An 18193-nucleotide genomic window follows, 5' to 3' on the forward strand; every position below is an offset into this window, starting at 1 on the left:
CAGACCCGCATGATGAAGACTTAAGTAGAGGCCTAAAACACCTACGTAGTGTCTTGGATATAGGGAAGGAGAGAATGGGCACGATGAAGCAGCCTCGAAAGAGGAGGAAACAAAGATGGTGGTCATCGCGGACGACGATGAGGAGGAGCTACCTAGCACGCCTTCCTATGCTGACATCCCAGCAAACAAACTCAGCAGAGGCTTCTCGCATTTGGACGACAACGAGGCCAATCATATCATGCAAGCTGAACTGGCACGTAGAGCTAAGGAGGTGGCTAACAAGGCATGGTTCGAGAATAAACGTAAGCACCTAGTGGTATGCGAGATGTAGCTAGAAGATGTAGCTAGAAGACGTCAAATCCGAGCTTGCTAAGCTAGCAAAAGGTGCAGTCTACCTCTTTCTTATAGGTTGGGTCCCATCATATGATGAACTTGCACAGTTCATGGTCTATGAATGCAATCTTCCCCCTAGCTGCTACTCAGCTAGAATTTTGGGGAGAGGGTTCTTCCTGGTGCAGTGCGTTTCGGAGACGATCCGAAATGAACTGGTGGGACGCGCATTCTTCTTCGTTGCAGCGTTGGTGCTAGTGCTTGGAGCCTAGTGTTCTCCATTGACGAGTTCTTATTTCATGACTGCCCAATTTGGGTTGAGTTTCCCGGTCTTCCCTCATGGATGGTGGAGAAGATGGAAAGGGTGGCCACCGTGTTGGGGAAGGTTCTCTTGGTCCCTCACTCCTCGAACCTTCCCACAGTAAAGGCCGGGTGTGGATCCTCCGAGATCGAAACCAGGAGATCCCAGAGTTCGTGGAAATTGCATTTCCGAATGGTATGCCAATAGCACTATGAGTCAAATTTGGACCATTTCCGGATGCATGTTTCGTATGCAGGAAGCTGGGCCATTATGCAAAGAACTGTCTAGAGAAGGGTGATAATATAGCAGCGGCATGCAAGGTACCAGGAGCGATCGAGAAATCCCCAGAAGGAGGGACGACAAGAAATAAAGCGAAAATTTTGCAGGTAGAGGCGACACCCTCATGTAGGTCCCTCTGAGAAGACAAAGCGCATGCATGAAGATTTCCCGAGAGACCATCCAAATATGGAACCATGGAAGACAGTGGGTAGAAAGGGGAGGGTTGCAATCGAAGTCGAAGTCAGTAGGTTGATGAAACACAGATACTGATCAGAATCGAGGTTCCACTTGAGAACAAATTGGACGCAACTGATACAGGCGACATGCAAGACGACGAGACGACGGAAGGTGGCGGCATGCATCAAAATTCAACGCCCCTCTAAGAAACAATGCCGAATGCAAACCACAGGAAAAGAGTGCACGATGAAAAAAAGACTAAGGCATCAAAAAGTTTCGGTAGTGCGAAAGGTAAGACTCCACCCCGCAGCTTGTCAAAACGGCTTAAACAAGTGGCGAGGGGCGTCAATGCAAGGAGGGAGAATAGGTTCAATTTCCTCAAGGATGCATACAAGGCCATTGCGCAATAGAAGAGTGCGGGGAGGGTCCCTGAGAGGTGGGGAGGAGATTAGTATTTTGTCATGGAATGTTCGAGGGTGTTGTGATAAGAGATTAAGCAGAGAGCTTGCCTAGAAGTTTTTCGTAAATTAAGGCCCCTTGTTATTTTGTTTTAAGAGCTTAAGTGTGGTTCTCAAGATGATTGATGGTTCGCGTGTGATCGGCTAGGTATGATGTGTTCAGCCACTGCCCCGTTAGGGGGAAGGGTGGCTCAGCGGTCTTGGTTACTAGGCATCTTGCAACTTGGGAAGTGTTGAGAATAGGTGAAGGTTGGGCAATCGGAGTTTCATTCACCCTAGGGGAGCTTGTCTACAATGTAGTGAGCGTGTATGCTCCCAACGAGTCACAAGATCGGGTTGAGTGTTGGAGAGAACTAAATTTCACAATTCTCAATAGCCACTGGATCTTTACCTTAGAAGAAGGAGATAGATCTCATGAGATGGCGGCCATCTCGGGGGCTGAGAGAGAAGAGTGGGACAGCTTATGCCTGAATCACGGTTTTGTGGATTGTGCCACCTTAGATCCCTTAGGTCTTTCGGGCTTCACCTGGTCAAATGGGAGGATGGGCGAGGAGTTCAGAGTGGGGAGGCTAGACAGCATGTATGTCTCAGAGGAAGGGTGGTGGCTTTGCAGCCCGATGGGGGGGGAGCACTTAGCTTCTTCAAGCATCTCAGACCATGCCCCGAGGAGGTGGACTTTCCACTCCTTGCACCAGGTGTCCCATTCAAATTCAAGAAATTGCTCCTTAACTCGAAGAAGTTTTGCATGGCTGACCAGAGAGGAATGGGCTAAAGCCAAAGTTGGACAGGTGAGTGCTATGGATCGCTGGGATGCAACAGTCATAAGAGTACATTTGCTAGCAAGGGCGGAGCATAAGATAAATAGAGCCGGCAGAAAGGACCTCAAAGATGCTATGACGACGAGAATTAAAGGCATATGCACAGCACTGGCAGAGACACCCAATGCAATTTTTGGCCACTGTTCTAGTAGAAGCAAAAATTACCCAAGCGGCTTGGTAATGGGAGGAAGCCAACCATGCAAGACTAATCAGCACATACAAACATGGCTTGTTGTAGGAGACTACCCCTCGAAGGCTTTCTTCCAATCAGTAACACGCAAGCACATGAGGGAAAAGATCGATCGGGTCCTCGACCAGCAAAGTAACATCATAACTGAGTTTTGGCACATTGCAAAGGTCTTTAAGACTAAGTTGAGCACGATAGTCGGGGAGTCGGCAGAACAAGACCAAGGATGTAGAGGCAACATGCAGAGAATCCTGGAGGGCATCGGAGATAGAGTACACCCATATCACAGATGGCAACTACCTAGGCCATTCTCCATGGACAAGCTGGGTGATGCATTGAAGTGCCTCAAAGACGACAAATCCCCTGGCCCTCATAGGCTAACGACTAAGTTCTATAGAAACTTTTGGGATATACTGGGGCATGACCTCACCTGCATGGCCAACGAGGTAGTAAGGAAAGGCTCGTTGTCAAAAGACGTAAATGCTGGAATCGTGAAGCTCTTTCCTGAGAAACCAAGTAGGACTAAAGTTGGGGACTAGCACCCAATTACAATGCTGAATACCTCCTACAAGCTTATTGCCAAAGCAACTCCCTCCCGAATTAAGGAGATTTGCATGACGGTGGTGGACACTGAGCAGAAAGGCTTTGTGAAAGGCATATATATTTTTGAGAATATCCTGAATGTGGCTACATGGCTACAACGGTGGACTACGCCCTAGTCATGGAGCAAAAGGTGGTGGCATTCGTCGGCTTGGACCTAGACAAAGTGTATGACCATGTGCACTGGGACTACATTTTGGAAGTGATGAACAAGTTGGGGTTCTGAGAAGAGTTCGGCACAATTGTCAATTGCCTCTTTGGGAATGTCTCTGCTATTAATGGGTTGGCAGTAGGGTGCTTCAATCTCATAAGATCGGTGGCTGCCCCCTGGCGCCTTTGCTTTTCGCCATCGATACCATCCCACTCATTCATAGAATCAAAGTGGACATCAGCTTAGGCAGCCTTCAGGGCATCTGCCTTCCTTCGGGCGAGCAGATCAATGTACAAATGTTCACAGATGACACCTTGGCCTTCTCCCAAGAAGACAGTGAAAGTGTGGTGATGCTCATGAGAGAGATGGAGCTATTATGCTTTGCGTCAGGATCCAAGTGTAGCTGGCAAAAATCATTCATGCTGCACACAAGCCTGGACGGCCCGCCCCAGTGGCTTAAAGACTTGCAAGTCCGAGAGGTTCCATGAGGGTGAATTGTAAGGTACCTGGGTGCACGAGTTGGGATGGAGGTTTCGATGAAACAAAGGTTCGATTAGTTCCTGGACAAACTAAAAGCAAAACTACGAAAGTGGTGTGGTATTGCCTTGGGTTGGAATGCTTGCATTTTAATTATTCAGCATATTCTTGTCATGTCTACAACTTACGTGGCGACCCTATGGGGGTTCAGCAACGGCGGATGGTTGGAGGTGGGAAAAAACCTTAGATCCTTTCTGTGGGCCGAAGAAACAAGAAAAAGGCGACTCCACATTGTTCCATGGGAGGTAATGAAGGCTCCCACACTACAAGGGGGGCTCAGCTTGCCTAACATGGGCAAGAAAAACGCAACGCTAATCTGCAAATGGCTCCCACAACTCTTCTTGAGCGCAGCACCGTGGGTGGAGATAGTGCAAGCCTTTCTGTCAAAGGGAAAGGGATGCAAGGTCGGACTTGTCCTGGTACAACAAACTCTTATCACTCTTTTCGATTAAAATTAGTGGGTTGCCGCTGATAGCAAGGCTAGTAGGTGCTTGGAAGGGATGCATCAGTTTGGCCGAATGATCCGGAAGGCAAGGTCTAAGAGGTGATGCTAGTCTTCAAGAAGGAATTCAATGGAGTCATGCACCGGGGAGATGCAGAACTCTGTCTGTCGAACACGATCTTCACAAAGCTCGCAGCTATAGATAGAAAGGAATAAGGAAATGGATAGACGTGTCGAACAATGCCAAAGTGGACTGGTTGGCAATGGAGGAAATCCAGCACAGATACCAACTGAATGTAGGTGAAATGGATCTGATGAGGGCCATAATGGAAAGGATTCCCCAAAGCTGGCCCACCAACATAGCAAACTCTCTAACGAACAAGGTGACCCAATGGAGAGTGGGCAAGACACCTAAATAAAATCACGGCCAAAACAGTGTACAAGAAGATGACCCACAACAACTCCATCTCAACAAAAAGTGGATGCTAAGATGTCAGCCCGCATGGTGGAAATGTAGATTTAGAGGAATCTGGAAGGAGTGCAAAATCGAAAAAGCAAGCTTCCTGCTTTGGAAGATTATCCATCAGTGGCTACCCATGAGGGGCAAGCTAGCCAAAAGAATTCAAGTCGACCCCAAGTGCCTGATCTGCGAGATGGTGACAGAGAGGGTGCACCATCTCTTCTGGAACTACCCTATGACCATCGAAGTTTGGCGCTACCTCGAACGAGCCGTAAAGGAATCAAGACTGATATCTAAACTAAACTTCAAAGGAAGATGGAGGATTCCCTTGGTAGGAAACCCCTCGAAAATGCCTTTGACATTAGTGGTTGGATGGTCATATGCCAGAGCCACGATCCTTCTGGCCATATGGGAGTTCATGAATACTCAGATCTTCAAGAAAAAGGTGGACTTCAAAGGACGAACAAAAGCAATTAAGTGCCTAGCTGGAGCCAATCTTATAGAATTTTAATCATGCACCTGAAGGAGCCCGTCCTCAGTAAAGCCCTCTTGGAAATCTGTTGTTGGTACCTTGCCAGGTAAATGGCTACTTGCAGCATAGGCCCCAGACTAGCGTCCACCTTGGGCCAACTTTTGTAAATGGTCTTTTTTTCTTTTTGATGGGCTAACCACCCCGTTAATATATTCGGCTTTTTTTTAAATAAAAAGAAAAAAAAGGTTTTGTTCCTCACCTTTTGAGATACTTACAAGGTGCCTTAAATATTCAACCACATCTACTCAGCTATTATATCACTTACATCTCATGCTTTGAACAACTTGTCTAGCTCATTGCTATCAAAATTGTTGTTTTCAATCCTTTGCTTAGGCTCCAAACTTCACCTTATCAACCAACGAGTTTGCATACGATCAGGATTTCTTCGTTTAGAAAGGGCTTTAAGCTTAAGTTTCTTACTAATTCTAATCTAAAATCTTTATGCTTCAGCTTCAATGCTTGATATTGTTTGAATGAGCCTATTGTCAAGAAATAACCATCCATATTGCGATAGTTGTCACTTAAGATTAAAAAGAGATTATCACACAATAAATTAATATGATTTTGCGTAACAAGATCATGGAAGCATTGATGGAAAGTTCTTTTCTCTAGGAAGGAGATTTGGTTATGAGATTCGATAGCCATTTGTATAAGCAGCTAAATCAAAAAAGCATTCACCACTTAAAGGACCATATTCATTAAAGAATAAGTTCACCAATGGTTTGTGAATGCTTTGTCTGTCCATTGGAAATCCTCATTGATGGAGGAACTTCTTTGAAAAAAGAATTAATTGAGAAGTTGGAAAGATCGGTCATATCATATCCACACTATGTTATCCCTGATGTAATGGATTAGTTGAGAAAGCTAATGAATTATTGTAGTCATTTCACTAGGCAAGCTTATAGACACCTAAAAAAACATCTGGAATAAGCACTTGGCAAAACTTTTATGGGCCTACAAAACAACCAATAAGGTAGGTATTGGTTTTGCATAATCCCAATTAATATATGGGATAGAGGCCATTTTCCATTGAATTACAAACCTAGACTCTTTGCGGTGTTATTGCAAAGATAGATGGCCAAGAAAATACTTATGATCAATGTTTGGTGCAACTGGAAGCCTTCAATGAACATAAATTACATAATTGCAAAACTTGGAAGCTTCTTAACAATGATGCAAGGCCAAGTATGGCCCCAAATGAACAAAGAAGCAAGAGGTTTTAAACAGAGATTTGGTTGGTTATGAGATTTAGAGGTCATGATCCCAATTATGGGAGAAATCTAAGGTGTGTCTTCAAGTGCTATTGCAAATAGCCATTTGGCCATATGCAATAGAACTTTGTTGCACTTGATTCAACTTCACTGCAACCATCAAGCAACTATTTCAAAACGGCAAGGGGCCACTAGGGAGTGTAAAGCATGACCCGTGAGCTGAATCAACTAAATCAATGGTAGAGGATGAATCACCAAAGGTCAGAACCAGCATAGGGATGAGCTAGGAACCAAAGATTATTCAAATAAATGACGAGCTTCCTACCAAAATCCTCATCATAAGTGCTCTTCTAAGAGTACCAAGTAGTATCTACTTTGGAATGCATAGACCTGAAGGGTAATCCAACACCAAATCCACTCATTCCTAACACAAAACCCATTTGGCAACAATGATACTGAATGAACCCCAACTAGTGTAATTCATGAAGGTGATCAAATAGCTGCTCAAGGCAAGATTCATATATCAAGTGGATCAAAGTGATTGCTTATTTTCAATCATTATCTTACCTGGTAAAATGGCAAGCTACAAGTCTGCATTAACTACAAGCGATTGAAAGAGCAAATAGTCAAAGAACCATTCTTGCTACCATTCACATGGATACCATTCTAGACAAAGTGGCCGGTCATGAAATGTATTTGTTCATGGATGAAGACAGCAGGTATAACTAGATCATGCTAGCCAAAGGAGACCAATCAAAGAAATTGTTCACCACCAAATGGGGGGCATACTCAAGCAAAGTCACGCCTTTTGTATTGAAGAACATGCCAACAATGTTTTCATTGGGTCATCATGGAGACATTCCAGGACTACATCGACAAAGGCCTTGCAATTTTTATAGACAACTTGTTTTTTCTATAGGACAAAATGAGCACACCTAAAGTGCCTCCAAAAAAAGTAGTTAAATCAGGCTTTCTCTTCACCCATACAAGTATGTGTTCTATGTGTTCTTAGGAGTATTGCTGGTGCACACAATTTACAACAAAGGCATACTGACCCAAAAATCCAAGATAGAGGCCATCCAAAAGATGAAGGAACCGAATAACATCAAGCAAGTATGTTCATTTGTGGGATATTGAGCTTCTATCAATGGTCCATCAAGAATTTCATGGGTGCTGCAAGCCACTACACCAGTTGACAAGTTTAGAGACGAATTTGAAAGGGCCAATGAGTGAGATGGAAGCGTTTAAGATGTTACAAGGAATGGCAATCAAGTCTTTGATCATGCAAAAGCCCAACGAGAATAAAAATTTCCATGGAATGGTGATTGGGTCTATTTTGGCTCAACCCTTGGATTTTCCCATCTACTACGCAAGCCAAATGTTCTCCTCTACTAAAATGAGCTACTAAAAGTCCAAAATGGTGGCCCTAGAGATGGTGTATAGTGTACAAATTTCTTTTTACTATCTCCTCGGCAATTAGTTTGACTTAGTACTCTTATACCTCATTAACAAGACAATCATGAAGCCATGCATGAGTAGGTGAATGATCCAGCTTTAGGACTTCAAGCTATACCAAAAGCTCAGTTTGTCGCATTTTGGGGTGGATTTCATATCACAAACCAAACAACCAAGCAAGAGGATTGACATAGTCTCCCTAACTCAAATCTATTTGTCGTGTCTATGTCCCTCAATCAACAAGCAAGGATGAAAGGCACATAATAACTCTAAAACTTAAACCTGAATATTCACTTATGAAAGAATTAGTGAATATGGGACAGGGGTAGAAGAGGGGTGTGACTCGATAAGCTCTTGGGAGTTTTTGATAACTTATCAGAAGACAAATCACCCTCTTATCATTTGAAAAAATGCACTTATCTTTGTTCATGACGTCTTCAAGCTTGTCTTCCTGCGATAAGTGCATTGGGTTCTCCTGAACTACTCCACCATAGCCTGAATGGACCAAGGAATCCATTCCAAAGGCCTAAAAAACCCCGCTCGTGATTTTGTCGCCAAAAAGTTTCTCCCTATCATCTCTTCCTCCCACGTGCGTGAATTGTTTTTGCATGTTGAAACTCCAAATTTGCCAAAGAAGGGTTGAGGAGGGAAGATATATGGCTTTGGAAGCCTCCCAAGTAAGAAGGAGCAAGCCTGAGCTGATCCGCGACTAGCTACAGTTGCGCAGTGTGGACGGGTGCACAAAAATATAGTCCTCCAAGCCCCAAGGTTAGAGACTACTCCAGAATTCAAGAATGCACGATTGGCGCACGGGCAGTCCATGGAGACTGGAGTGCAAATCCTATACTGTGCAAAATCTGTAGCGGGTGCACATGAAGTCCAAGGTGGAGGCACTTGTAGATGGGCCACAGGCGCGTAGAGTTACAGAGGGAAGACTCCCTATGTATAAAGGCAGCTAGCTGCAGTTGCTAATGGCGCTTGACACAGTCCCCCAAGGTCAGAGACTACTCCAAAGTTTAGAATCCATGAAGGCGTGGTAGCAAACACAACATCCAAGGATTATTTAATGGGCATGAGCTTTAGAAGACATTCCATGTGAATGCAGAGCATGCGACAACTGACTCAAATTCGATGTTCCCAATTTTCCAAAGTTCCCAATGGATTGCGGCGCTGCGTGCTCTAATATAATGCAGACCTTGCAAGGCCTGAGCAAGGATATATGTAAAGGCGTTGGCATCGAAAATAGTAGAGCTTCTTGGAGTCTTGGACTATGAAAAAGGCACGAACAATGAGGTTTGTTGGGCTCCAAAACACATGTATGGGCACATCTCTCGATGCGAACTCCCTAGCTCTAATTATGCACACAAGTCAGGTGATACTCTTGTCTCCAAAATCCAATCTCTTTCATTAAGCTTCCCCCTTCTTCCTCCACAAGAGTGTGACCAAATTGATTGCATGGAAACTTATGAAAAGACAAGAGGCAATCACTAGGTACAATTCCCCCCCTCAAGGTGTGTGGCTCGTGATCCCACATCTTGAGTATTTATAATATTTTAAAAGTAATGCATGAGCCAAAATACAAGGATACTTGATCCTCTCATTGCCAAAGCATGTCCTTGCCTTTAGCCGTCCTTTTCTCTTGTACATCCTTTAATACGTACTTTTCTCTTCTTCACTCCTTCACTCACGATTGAGTCTATCACATCCAAAATACACGCCCAAAAATAATGGGAAGGCTTTAGAGCACTCTTCCTTATTACATTTTGAAATAGGCCCTTGGCCATTATTACAAAAGCCTTTGCATGGCATAAAGCACTAATCCATAGTGATTCAACACCACTCTTCCAAGATCATAAGCCAATAAATGTAAAAGGCATTCGAGCCGATTATCAATTGCAATCAACAATTGCATCAAGGTCATTAATTCATATGACCAAATATACCAAGGTGAGGCACATGACTTAATACTTCAAATGTTTGCCACCAATAATTGCCAAAGCTTACCAATGTTACTTTGAGCCTTAATATTTTCAATCTTCCTTAGCATCACCTGAACCCATGAAACCAAAGCATATTAGTAAATAATTGCATCGCATATTAAATACTAATACCTTCAACACTTAGCATCCTAATGGCATACACCAAAATACTCATGACTACCTGTCATAGTACCAACATGATAAGAAATGGTCATCACATGCATCTACTAAATAATATAAGTATTTCATAATGGCATCACCCACAATACTTAATTAAATGGCACTCATTAATGGTAGAGCATGCTTTACTCAAATGTAGTGAAGCACTACAAAGAGTGTGAGGTGTGCCAATGAGTTGGAAGGCCAACCTTCCAAGATCAAATTCCCCTACAATCAACTTATCCATGGAAGCCTTTCCAAAAGTAGAGCTTGGACTTTGTGGGCCCATTCAATGTTGTTGAAAATGAAGGCCTTCAAATACCTCAACACTCATAGACCTACCTTTGAGTGGTTCTCCCTAAGTTTTGTAGAAATTTGATCTAAGAGCCCGATGACAAAGGAGATGTCTATTCTGATGTTGGTTAGATAAAGCAAATCACCACCAACCATGGATACCTACTAGCATCTATCAGATCTAAAGAGTCATGAATGCTCAACTTCTACCCAACCTGCATCAATGTCACAACCTCCTTGCAGTCCTCCATCTTGAATGGCTTTAGTATCTCTTGACAATACTTCTCCTTCGAGATGAAAATGTTGTCCTTATTCTACTTGACATTAAACCCAAGGAAGTAGTGGAGAGATCCCAAGTCTTGTCATCTCAAACTCCTTCAGGATCAGATTGTCCAAGTATAGGACCAAAACCATCCTTTGTTCCCCTCTAAAAAGAGAGAGAGATTTGCATCCGATGGACTTGGATTCAACACGATCTTTGAGAAGAACTCATTGCTACACTAGTACCATGCTCTCGAGGCCTATTTCAGCCCGTATAATGCCTACTTTAGTTTACACACTTTCTAAGCGAACCCTGGAACCTAAAAACCAAGTGGTTGATCCACATATACCTCCTCCTCCAGGGTTTCATTTAAGAATGTTGACTTCACATCAATCTAAAATATGAACCAATCATGATGGGCAGCCAATGCTATCATTTACCAAGTACTGACCATGCAAATTGTGTGGGGGTCTCGTTAAAGTCAAGTCCTCTAATTGAGTGCAGCCTTTTACCACCTATTTGGCTTTATACTTCTTCAAGCTCCCATCAAACTTGAACTTAAGCTTTTACGCCCACTTGGTACCAATTACCTTCTGCTTTTATAGGGCTCATTCACTGGGTCCCAAGAGTCATTTTTAAGAGTAGCGTGCATCTCTACCTTCATGGCAGCTTGGCACTCTGATATATCCTTTGCCTCCTCGAAGGTCTGCAACTCGTCAAGCTGAGCCACCATGGCAAAGTTGGATGAGGGTACAGACATTACATCGAGACTGTTGAACTTCAAAACTTATCTTGGGAATATCCATGACCCAAGAGAATACTACAAGGTCCTCAAATATCATGTCAGTAACTTCTTCTCACCAGAAGTGGACTTCGAGAGTGGCTCTAGTGCATTTAGCTCTTCCTCTAGCTCCTTGGAGTCTTTAATCTTCTCCATTTTTGTAGTGGTCAACTTGGATGCGAGAACTCTAAGAACTTTGATGACCTCCTCATTTTCCTAGATGCCGCTTCCTTAAAGATCACGAGGTCAAAGAGATGGTACGCCTTAGATTCTTCACTCTACCCGACAAAGACGCACTTCCTACTCTTGGAATCCAAATTTGACCTATCATCTTTATGCACATGTACGAACACATCAATACCAAAAATCCTCAAATGAGAAATAGTGGCCTTCTTACCACGATAAGCTTCATAGGGTGCCATATCTGCAATGGCCTTGGTCTTGGTTCTATTGAGGATGTGAACTATAGTGTTGACTACTTCACCCAAATAAGCTTTCAAGAGATATCTCCCTGTGATCATGGTTAATCCTATCTCAGTAACTAACCCCATTCTACTAAGATGTGTGGGCACAAGGAAGCTAATGCTTGATCCCATGCTTCTTGTAGAAAGTATCAACCTCTATGGAGGTGAAATCCCCCCCTCAGTTAGTGTGGAATGCTTAGACATCCTTCCATGTTTCCTTCTCTACCTTGGCCTTCCTTTCTTTAAATTTCTCAAGTGCCTGAGACTTCTTAGCCAAGTAGTATACCCAAGTCATCTGACTAAATTCATACACAAATAGAAGAGAATACCTTGAACTTGCAAATGAGTTTATTGACATTGGTTCACAAATGTCGAATTGGACCAAATCCAATGGTCCCTTAATATGGGAGCTTTTTGTGACCATCCAGCCCTAACTATTCTACATCCTATCCACCTAGCCCTTCCAAGTTGAAATATGCAAAGTCCACTAATTCAAAAGCATTTGCCAACCTATAACCTTGCATACCTTGGTCTCTTGTGCCATGGGAATGGGCTTCATGCCTCTCAGCTAGAATGTCATCAAGGATGCCATGACTTACACGGAGCATGCCCACCACAAAAAGAACTAATTCGCTTGGTAATAACAACAAGAGCTATAATTGGGAATCTCTTCCGGTGATGCTTGCCCTCTAAGCAAACTTGGCAAACTTTATCTGTGCTAGTGATCACCACCATCCACAATCTTTGACTTTTGCATCTCAATCAAAGTTTTGTAATTGACATGACCAAAACTTTCATGCCACACCTTTGAGTGCTCGGGTCCCCATGAACAATGTAATCGGTATAAGCCATCCTCCTTAACACCTTGGGCCACCACCTGTCGATCTTCCTTGGAAGTGTTGATGACACCTCCATTTTCAAAGAGTATTGGCATCTTATGCTTATCCATCTAACTTACAGCAAATATTTGGAACATACCACACACAAAATATTCCCTTTTTTAATCCCACTATGGTGATGAAGGAAATATTGCCTACAATCTTTATCAGGCATGTCCGGCTACCCCCATAGTCACCTTCGAGTCGGGATGGGTGCCCTTCATGGTCTTGGACCACTCCTTCATATTGGACATGTGTTTTGAGGCACCACTATTCACATACCAAGCCTCCTTATTATCACTTGCTACATGAGTGGAGCAAAGTCTTTATCTTAGGCTCCTCCTTGCTCTTTGACTTTTTTTTTTTCTTTTGGTCTGCCTTCTTCTTTCGGCAACCCTTTGCATAGTGACCAAGCTTTTCACAGTAGAAACATTTTACCTTCTTTTTCTTCTCTAAGTCTTTAGCCTTGCCTTTGGAGTCTTGGAGTTGGCCATACCAGGCTTGTCCTTTTGTCAAAACTCCTTTATTGTTTTCCTCATTGTACAACTTCTATCGGGCTTCCTCTTGTAATAATAAGGGCCCAAACTCTTTGAATGTCAGGGGCTTGGTCCTTTCTCCTATCCATATATCAGAGAAGTTAGAGTCATCTTGATAATAAATTTTCATTGCCTCGAATGGTTGCAAATGTTGTTGATTTATGGTCTTCCACTTAATGCATCTGCAACCATATTTGTAATATTTAATCATTGACTGAAAACTTTGAATAAAAGAAGCCCGTTTGATATGTCTGTCTAAAATCAATGGTTGTGTTTGAATATGTTTAATGCTTTGTTGATCAATCTTGATCAAGAATTCTGAGCCCATTCAATAATGCATTCAAATTCTTAGGGCATGTACCACTGTTATCAATTCTTTGTCATAGGTACTATAATTGAATTCTGCTGGCTTAAGCTTTCTACTTTCAAATGCTATAGAATGATTGTATTGCATAAGCACAGCTCCAATCCCAGTTCCACTCGCATCAGTTATGACAACAAAGAAGGGTCCTGAGAAGTCTGGTAGCTAGAGTACTGGGGATTTAACTAAAGCTTCTTTTAAAGCTTGAAATGATTTATCATGGCTTGGAGTCCAAATAGACTTTGTAGTTTTCTTTAGGAGATTGGTTAGTGGATTTGCTAAGAGAGCAAAGTTCCTAACGAATTCCCTATAGTAGCTACATAATCCTAAAAATGATCTTAGATCATGTATGTCTTTAGGCTTTGTCAATCCATTAAACTTTCTTTTGGTCTACTTAAATACCTTGACTTGAAATGATACGACTCAAATATTCAATACAATCTTGAAAGAATAGGCTCTTCTCAAGATTGATGTACAATTGATTTTCTTTTAAAGAGAAATAATCAATTTCAAATGTTCATTGTGATCTTTAATATTCTTGCTAAAAATCAATATGTCATAAAAAAACACTACTACACAGTGTTGATGCTTTAGAAAGATTCAGTTCATCATTCTACTAAAAGTAGCTGGAGTGTTAGTCAAACCAAATGGCATAACCGAAAACTCATAATGACCCGTTTGCATTCTAAAAGCCGTTTTGTAAACATCTTCTTCTGTCATTCTAACTCGATGATAATCATATTTAAGATCAATCTTGCTAAAAACTTTAGCTTCTCTCAACTTGTCAAGTAAATCATCTACTCTTGGAATTGGATACCGATTCTTGATAGTGAGTTTATTAAGTGCTCTATAGTCCACACACATCCTAAATGTGCCATTTTTCTTTTTTACCAAAAGGACTGGAGCACCTTAAGGGGAGCTACTTTGTCTAATCAACTTCCTTTCTAGAAATTATTCTATTTGTCTTTGAATCTCTTTTCGTTCTAAAATGTTTACTCAATATGGAGCTCTACAAGGAGATTAATTTCTAGGTAAAATTTATATGTGATGAACTTCAGGTCTAGACTTGGGTAAACCCGGGGGTAATTCGTCCAAGAAACAATCCAAAAATTGTGAGATAAGATCTTTGAAATCATCATTCGATTTAATTTGTGTGGTTGTAATCGAATTAACCGAAACTAAAAATGATCTTTCACCTATCCTAAAAGCCCTTTTACCTTGTGTGTGATTCAACAATGGATTCATTTCATTCTTTATTTGTCCCTTTAAGCAAATTCTTCTATCATTATGTGTGATCCACATTTGATGAGTGTTATAGTCAATATCAAGATTAAATTGACGTCACCGCGACATTCCCAAAATTATATCTTTTCCACTTAGAGGAGCCACTACGAAATTTCTCTTTTCTTTGTATGGATCAATAGTGAATTCTAAATCTTTTACTTCATTCAAACAATTATATCTAGTTCCAGTAAAAGCAACTTTAACCTTATAATGCGCTGGTGAAACTTTAAGATTCATTGCTTTTACTAATTGTTTAGAAATGAAATCGTGTGTACTTTCATCATCATGTAAAATAACAATTTCTTTCCCATTTATTTTTCCTTTCATTTTTAACAAGGCATAAGGAGAAAACTTACTTGATGAGTCAGAAGTGTTACCCTCTTGCTTGACTTCGTCGATTACGTTAATCTTTGCGGTTGGTCCCTTTTTCTTTTCTGGACAATTATTTGCATAATGTCCCTCTTTGTGATAGTTGAAACAAGTTCCCTTCTTCAAATCAGTCTTCTTTTCTTCTTTTGATTTGTCGCGATCCTTCGAAGATGTGGTCGATGGTGTAAAACGAGAATACAATTAGAACTTAAACTTCTTGTCCCTTTTTTTAAAAATTTATTCTTTTCTCCATCCTTGGGTATCCTGTTCTTTCTTTCACAATTTGTAGCAAGTGATATAGCCGAACTCAAGGAATGAGAATTAAACATGATCTCGGCTTTTATTTTAGCCCTAAGGCCACATACAAATTTCCTCTTTTGCTCTTTCTCATAAATTCTATCTATAGTTTGAAGTTGAATGAGAGATTGCCATAATCTCTCAATATACAAAGCAACAGTCTCTTTTTCTAATTAATGCAAACCATCCCATTGTTGACGGACTTTCGACTTCAACTGTGTCGGAAGAAAGTCTTTCTTCAATTCCTTCCAAGTAGTTGGTCGTCTTTTACTATTTTTGACCACATTCCACCATAGTGCCGCGTTGTCAACAAGATGATTAACAACACATTTAATTTTGTCTTTTTTAGGAAACCTTTCACCCTGGAAATAATCATCATGCTGGCTAATCCATGGTAAAACAAAATTGGCATCTTTCTTCCCATCATATTTTTGAAAAGTAAAAGATTTTCCATTAATTTTATTTTTCTTCTTTTCTCTCAATGTAGATTTAATCGCTCTGCGAATCACTCCCTCAAAATTGGATCTTGAAGTACTCTCATCTCTTGCATGTCTCTCTTTTCTTGTTCTTGGTTCTCTCAAGCTTTTTCTCTAATTTCTCTCGATGATCTCTCTCTTGCAAAAGTTGAAGGTGAAGTGCATTAGTTTGCTCTTGAACCGTTGGAGATGGTGGGAGATGTTGTGCCATTTTGTGAAAGGGAATAAAAGCAAATAAAATAAAATTTACTCAATCGTTTTACTTATCTCTTGTGCTCTCACCATCCAAGTTGAGAGTGTCTACTAGCGTTACAAATTGTCTTCGGTAAGATCCGCAATACCAACTTTACTATGCTATCAATATGTCAGAGAACCTTCTTCACGCTTAGTGACAAGAGTTTTATGGCTTCTGGATGTTGCCAAATATGAAGTTGTTGGAGTAGAAGAGCCTCCAAGAATCAACTTGAAGAAAGTTATCCATTTGCTTGAGTTATGAGGGAAATAGTGAAAAAATATGAGTATAGAACTTTGATAAGTTGTTGAGGGCTTGATAATTTCCTTGTCAACCAACAAATTTATAGGCAATGCCCAATAACTTTGATAAATAGGATGGCTTTGCAATACTTGATCTGAACTCCAATAGAGTCATGATAATCTTTAAGTTCTCTTTGAATTTCGAAACGTCCTTAGATGGTTGTATCCTCCAGTCTTAGACCATTGTTGAGAATTAGATAAAGTTTTTTTTTTTTCAAAAAAATTAGATAAAGTTTTTGCTACTTGGATTTCTTAATTACTTCTAGCACTCTATCTCCTTTTTGAAATTTGATTATATCCATTAGATCCATCCCCAAAGTTCTAGACACCTTATGATTCATTATAATGAAGCCTTTTACTTGCCACTTAATGCCCATGAGACCTACCCCCCCATGCTTGCATCAGTGCATGCACTGTGCCAGTGAATCTTTTTCTTTGCCCCTTTGAGAATCAATATTCTAGCTACTCCCCAGCGCTTCCCATAAGGCACACACACACACATATATATAATTCTCCCTCTTGACCTACTTGTTGGCACCTGACAATCTATCCTCCTCTGTGACTCGGTTGTGCGTATGTCTCATTTGACTATGCTTATTGCTAGTAGCTTGTTGCGTACTTGTCGTAGATGTCGATGCGCTAGTTTGTGCATTGTTTCTTTGCTAGTCATTGTTGTTGCTGCCTTTTATGGTGTCTTTGCTTGTTCCACACTTTTTGCTTGCTATTTTCTATCTACAACATACACATGGTAGAATGATGCTTACAATTATTTTAGCCTCAATTTCGGGAGGGGAGAAGGGACGTGATTGCAATGAAGCTGCAACCCGCATTGGCGAAAGTAACTTGCTTGGTCAACCAAGAGAAATCTCGCTGCTCCACAACGATCGATGGGTACCCAAATAAGTGTGTCTTGAAGATGCCACCAAATCTGCGGAACATTAATGTGGACAAAGCTTGGTCCGGAGTGCTCAGTGTAGAAAGCTTAGTTCGAACGGACTCGAGAGCGCTCCGGAGGCAGAGCCGTACCTCAAGTGCTCTAGCTCCTCTTGTGATTGTCGTCCTCGTAGCTCTGTGGAGTTTGGTTTCGTGGAAATGGAAAATCATACCTCTTGCTCCTTAGCCCCATGAGGTCAAAAATATTGATTCTTTCCTAGGCCTCAATGTGTTGTGGACATCTTGAGATTATGCCAGTGGATTTTTCACCCCCATACTACCTTCTTTGAAAGCCAATCAATGCACTTAAGATATTCTAGCTTAGGGCGGAAAATAGGGTCTCTATCAGCATGTTTTGGATGTGCACGTTTTAGTGCGCATCCAAATGTGGCTTTAAAGAGCCCTTGTTTTGAGGGCACTATGCAAATGTGGCTCTAAAGAGCCACTATGCTCATTAAATTTTGGCTCTAAAGAGCCCCTATTTTGAGGATAGCATGCCGATTTTAGTACACATCCAAACATGGCTCTGAAGAGCCTTTGTTTTGAGGCCACTGTGCCCATTTTAGTGCACATCCAAATGTGGCTCCAAAGAGGGCTAGAAAACATAATTTCTCCCAAAAGGGGGTGGAAAATAGGGGCTATCCAAAG

The sequence above is a fragment of the Dipteris shenzhenensis genome, chromosome 13 (genome assembly GCF_047967505.1).
Source record: "Dipteris shenzhenensis isolate YYH24624 ecotype China chromosome 13, Dip_SZ_1.0, whole genome shotgun sequence".
Lineage (NCBI taxonomy): Eukaryota > Viridiplantae > Streptophyta > Polypodiopsida > Gleicheniales > Dipteridaceae > Dipteris > Dipteris shenzhenensis.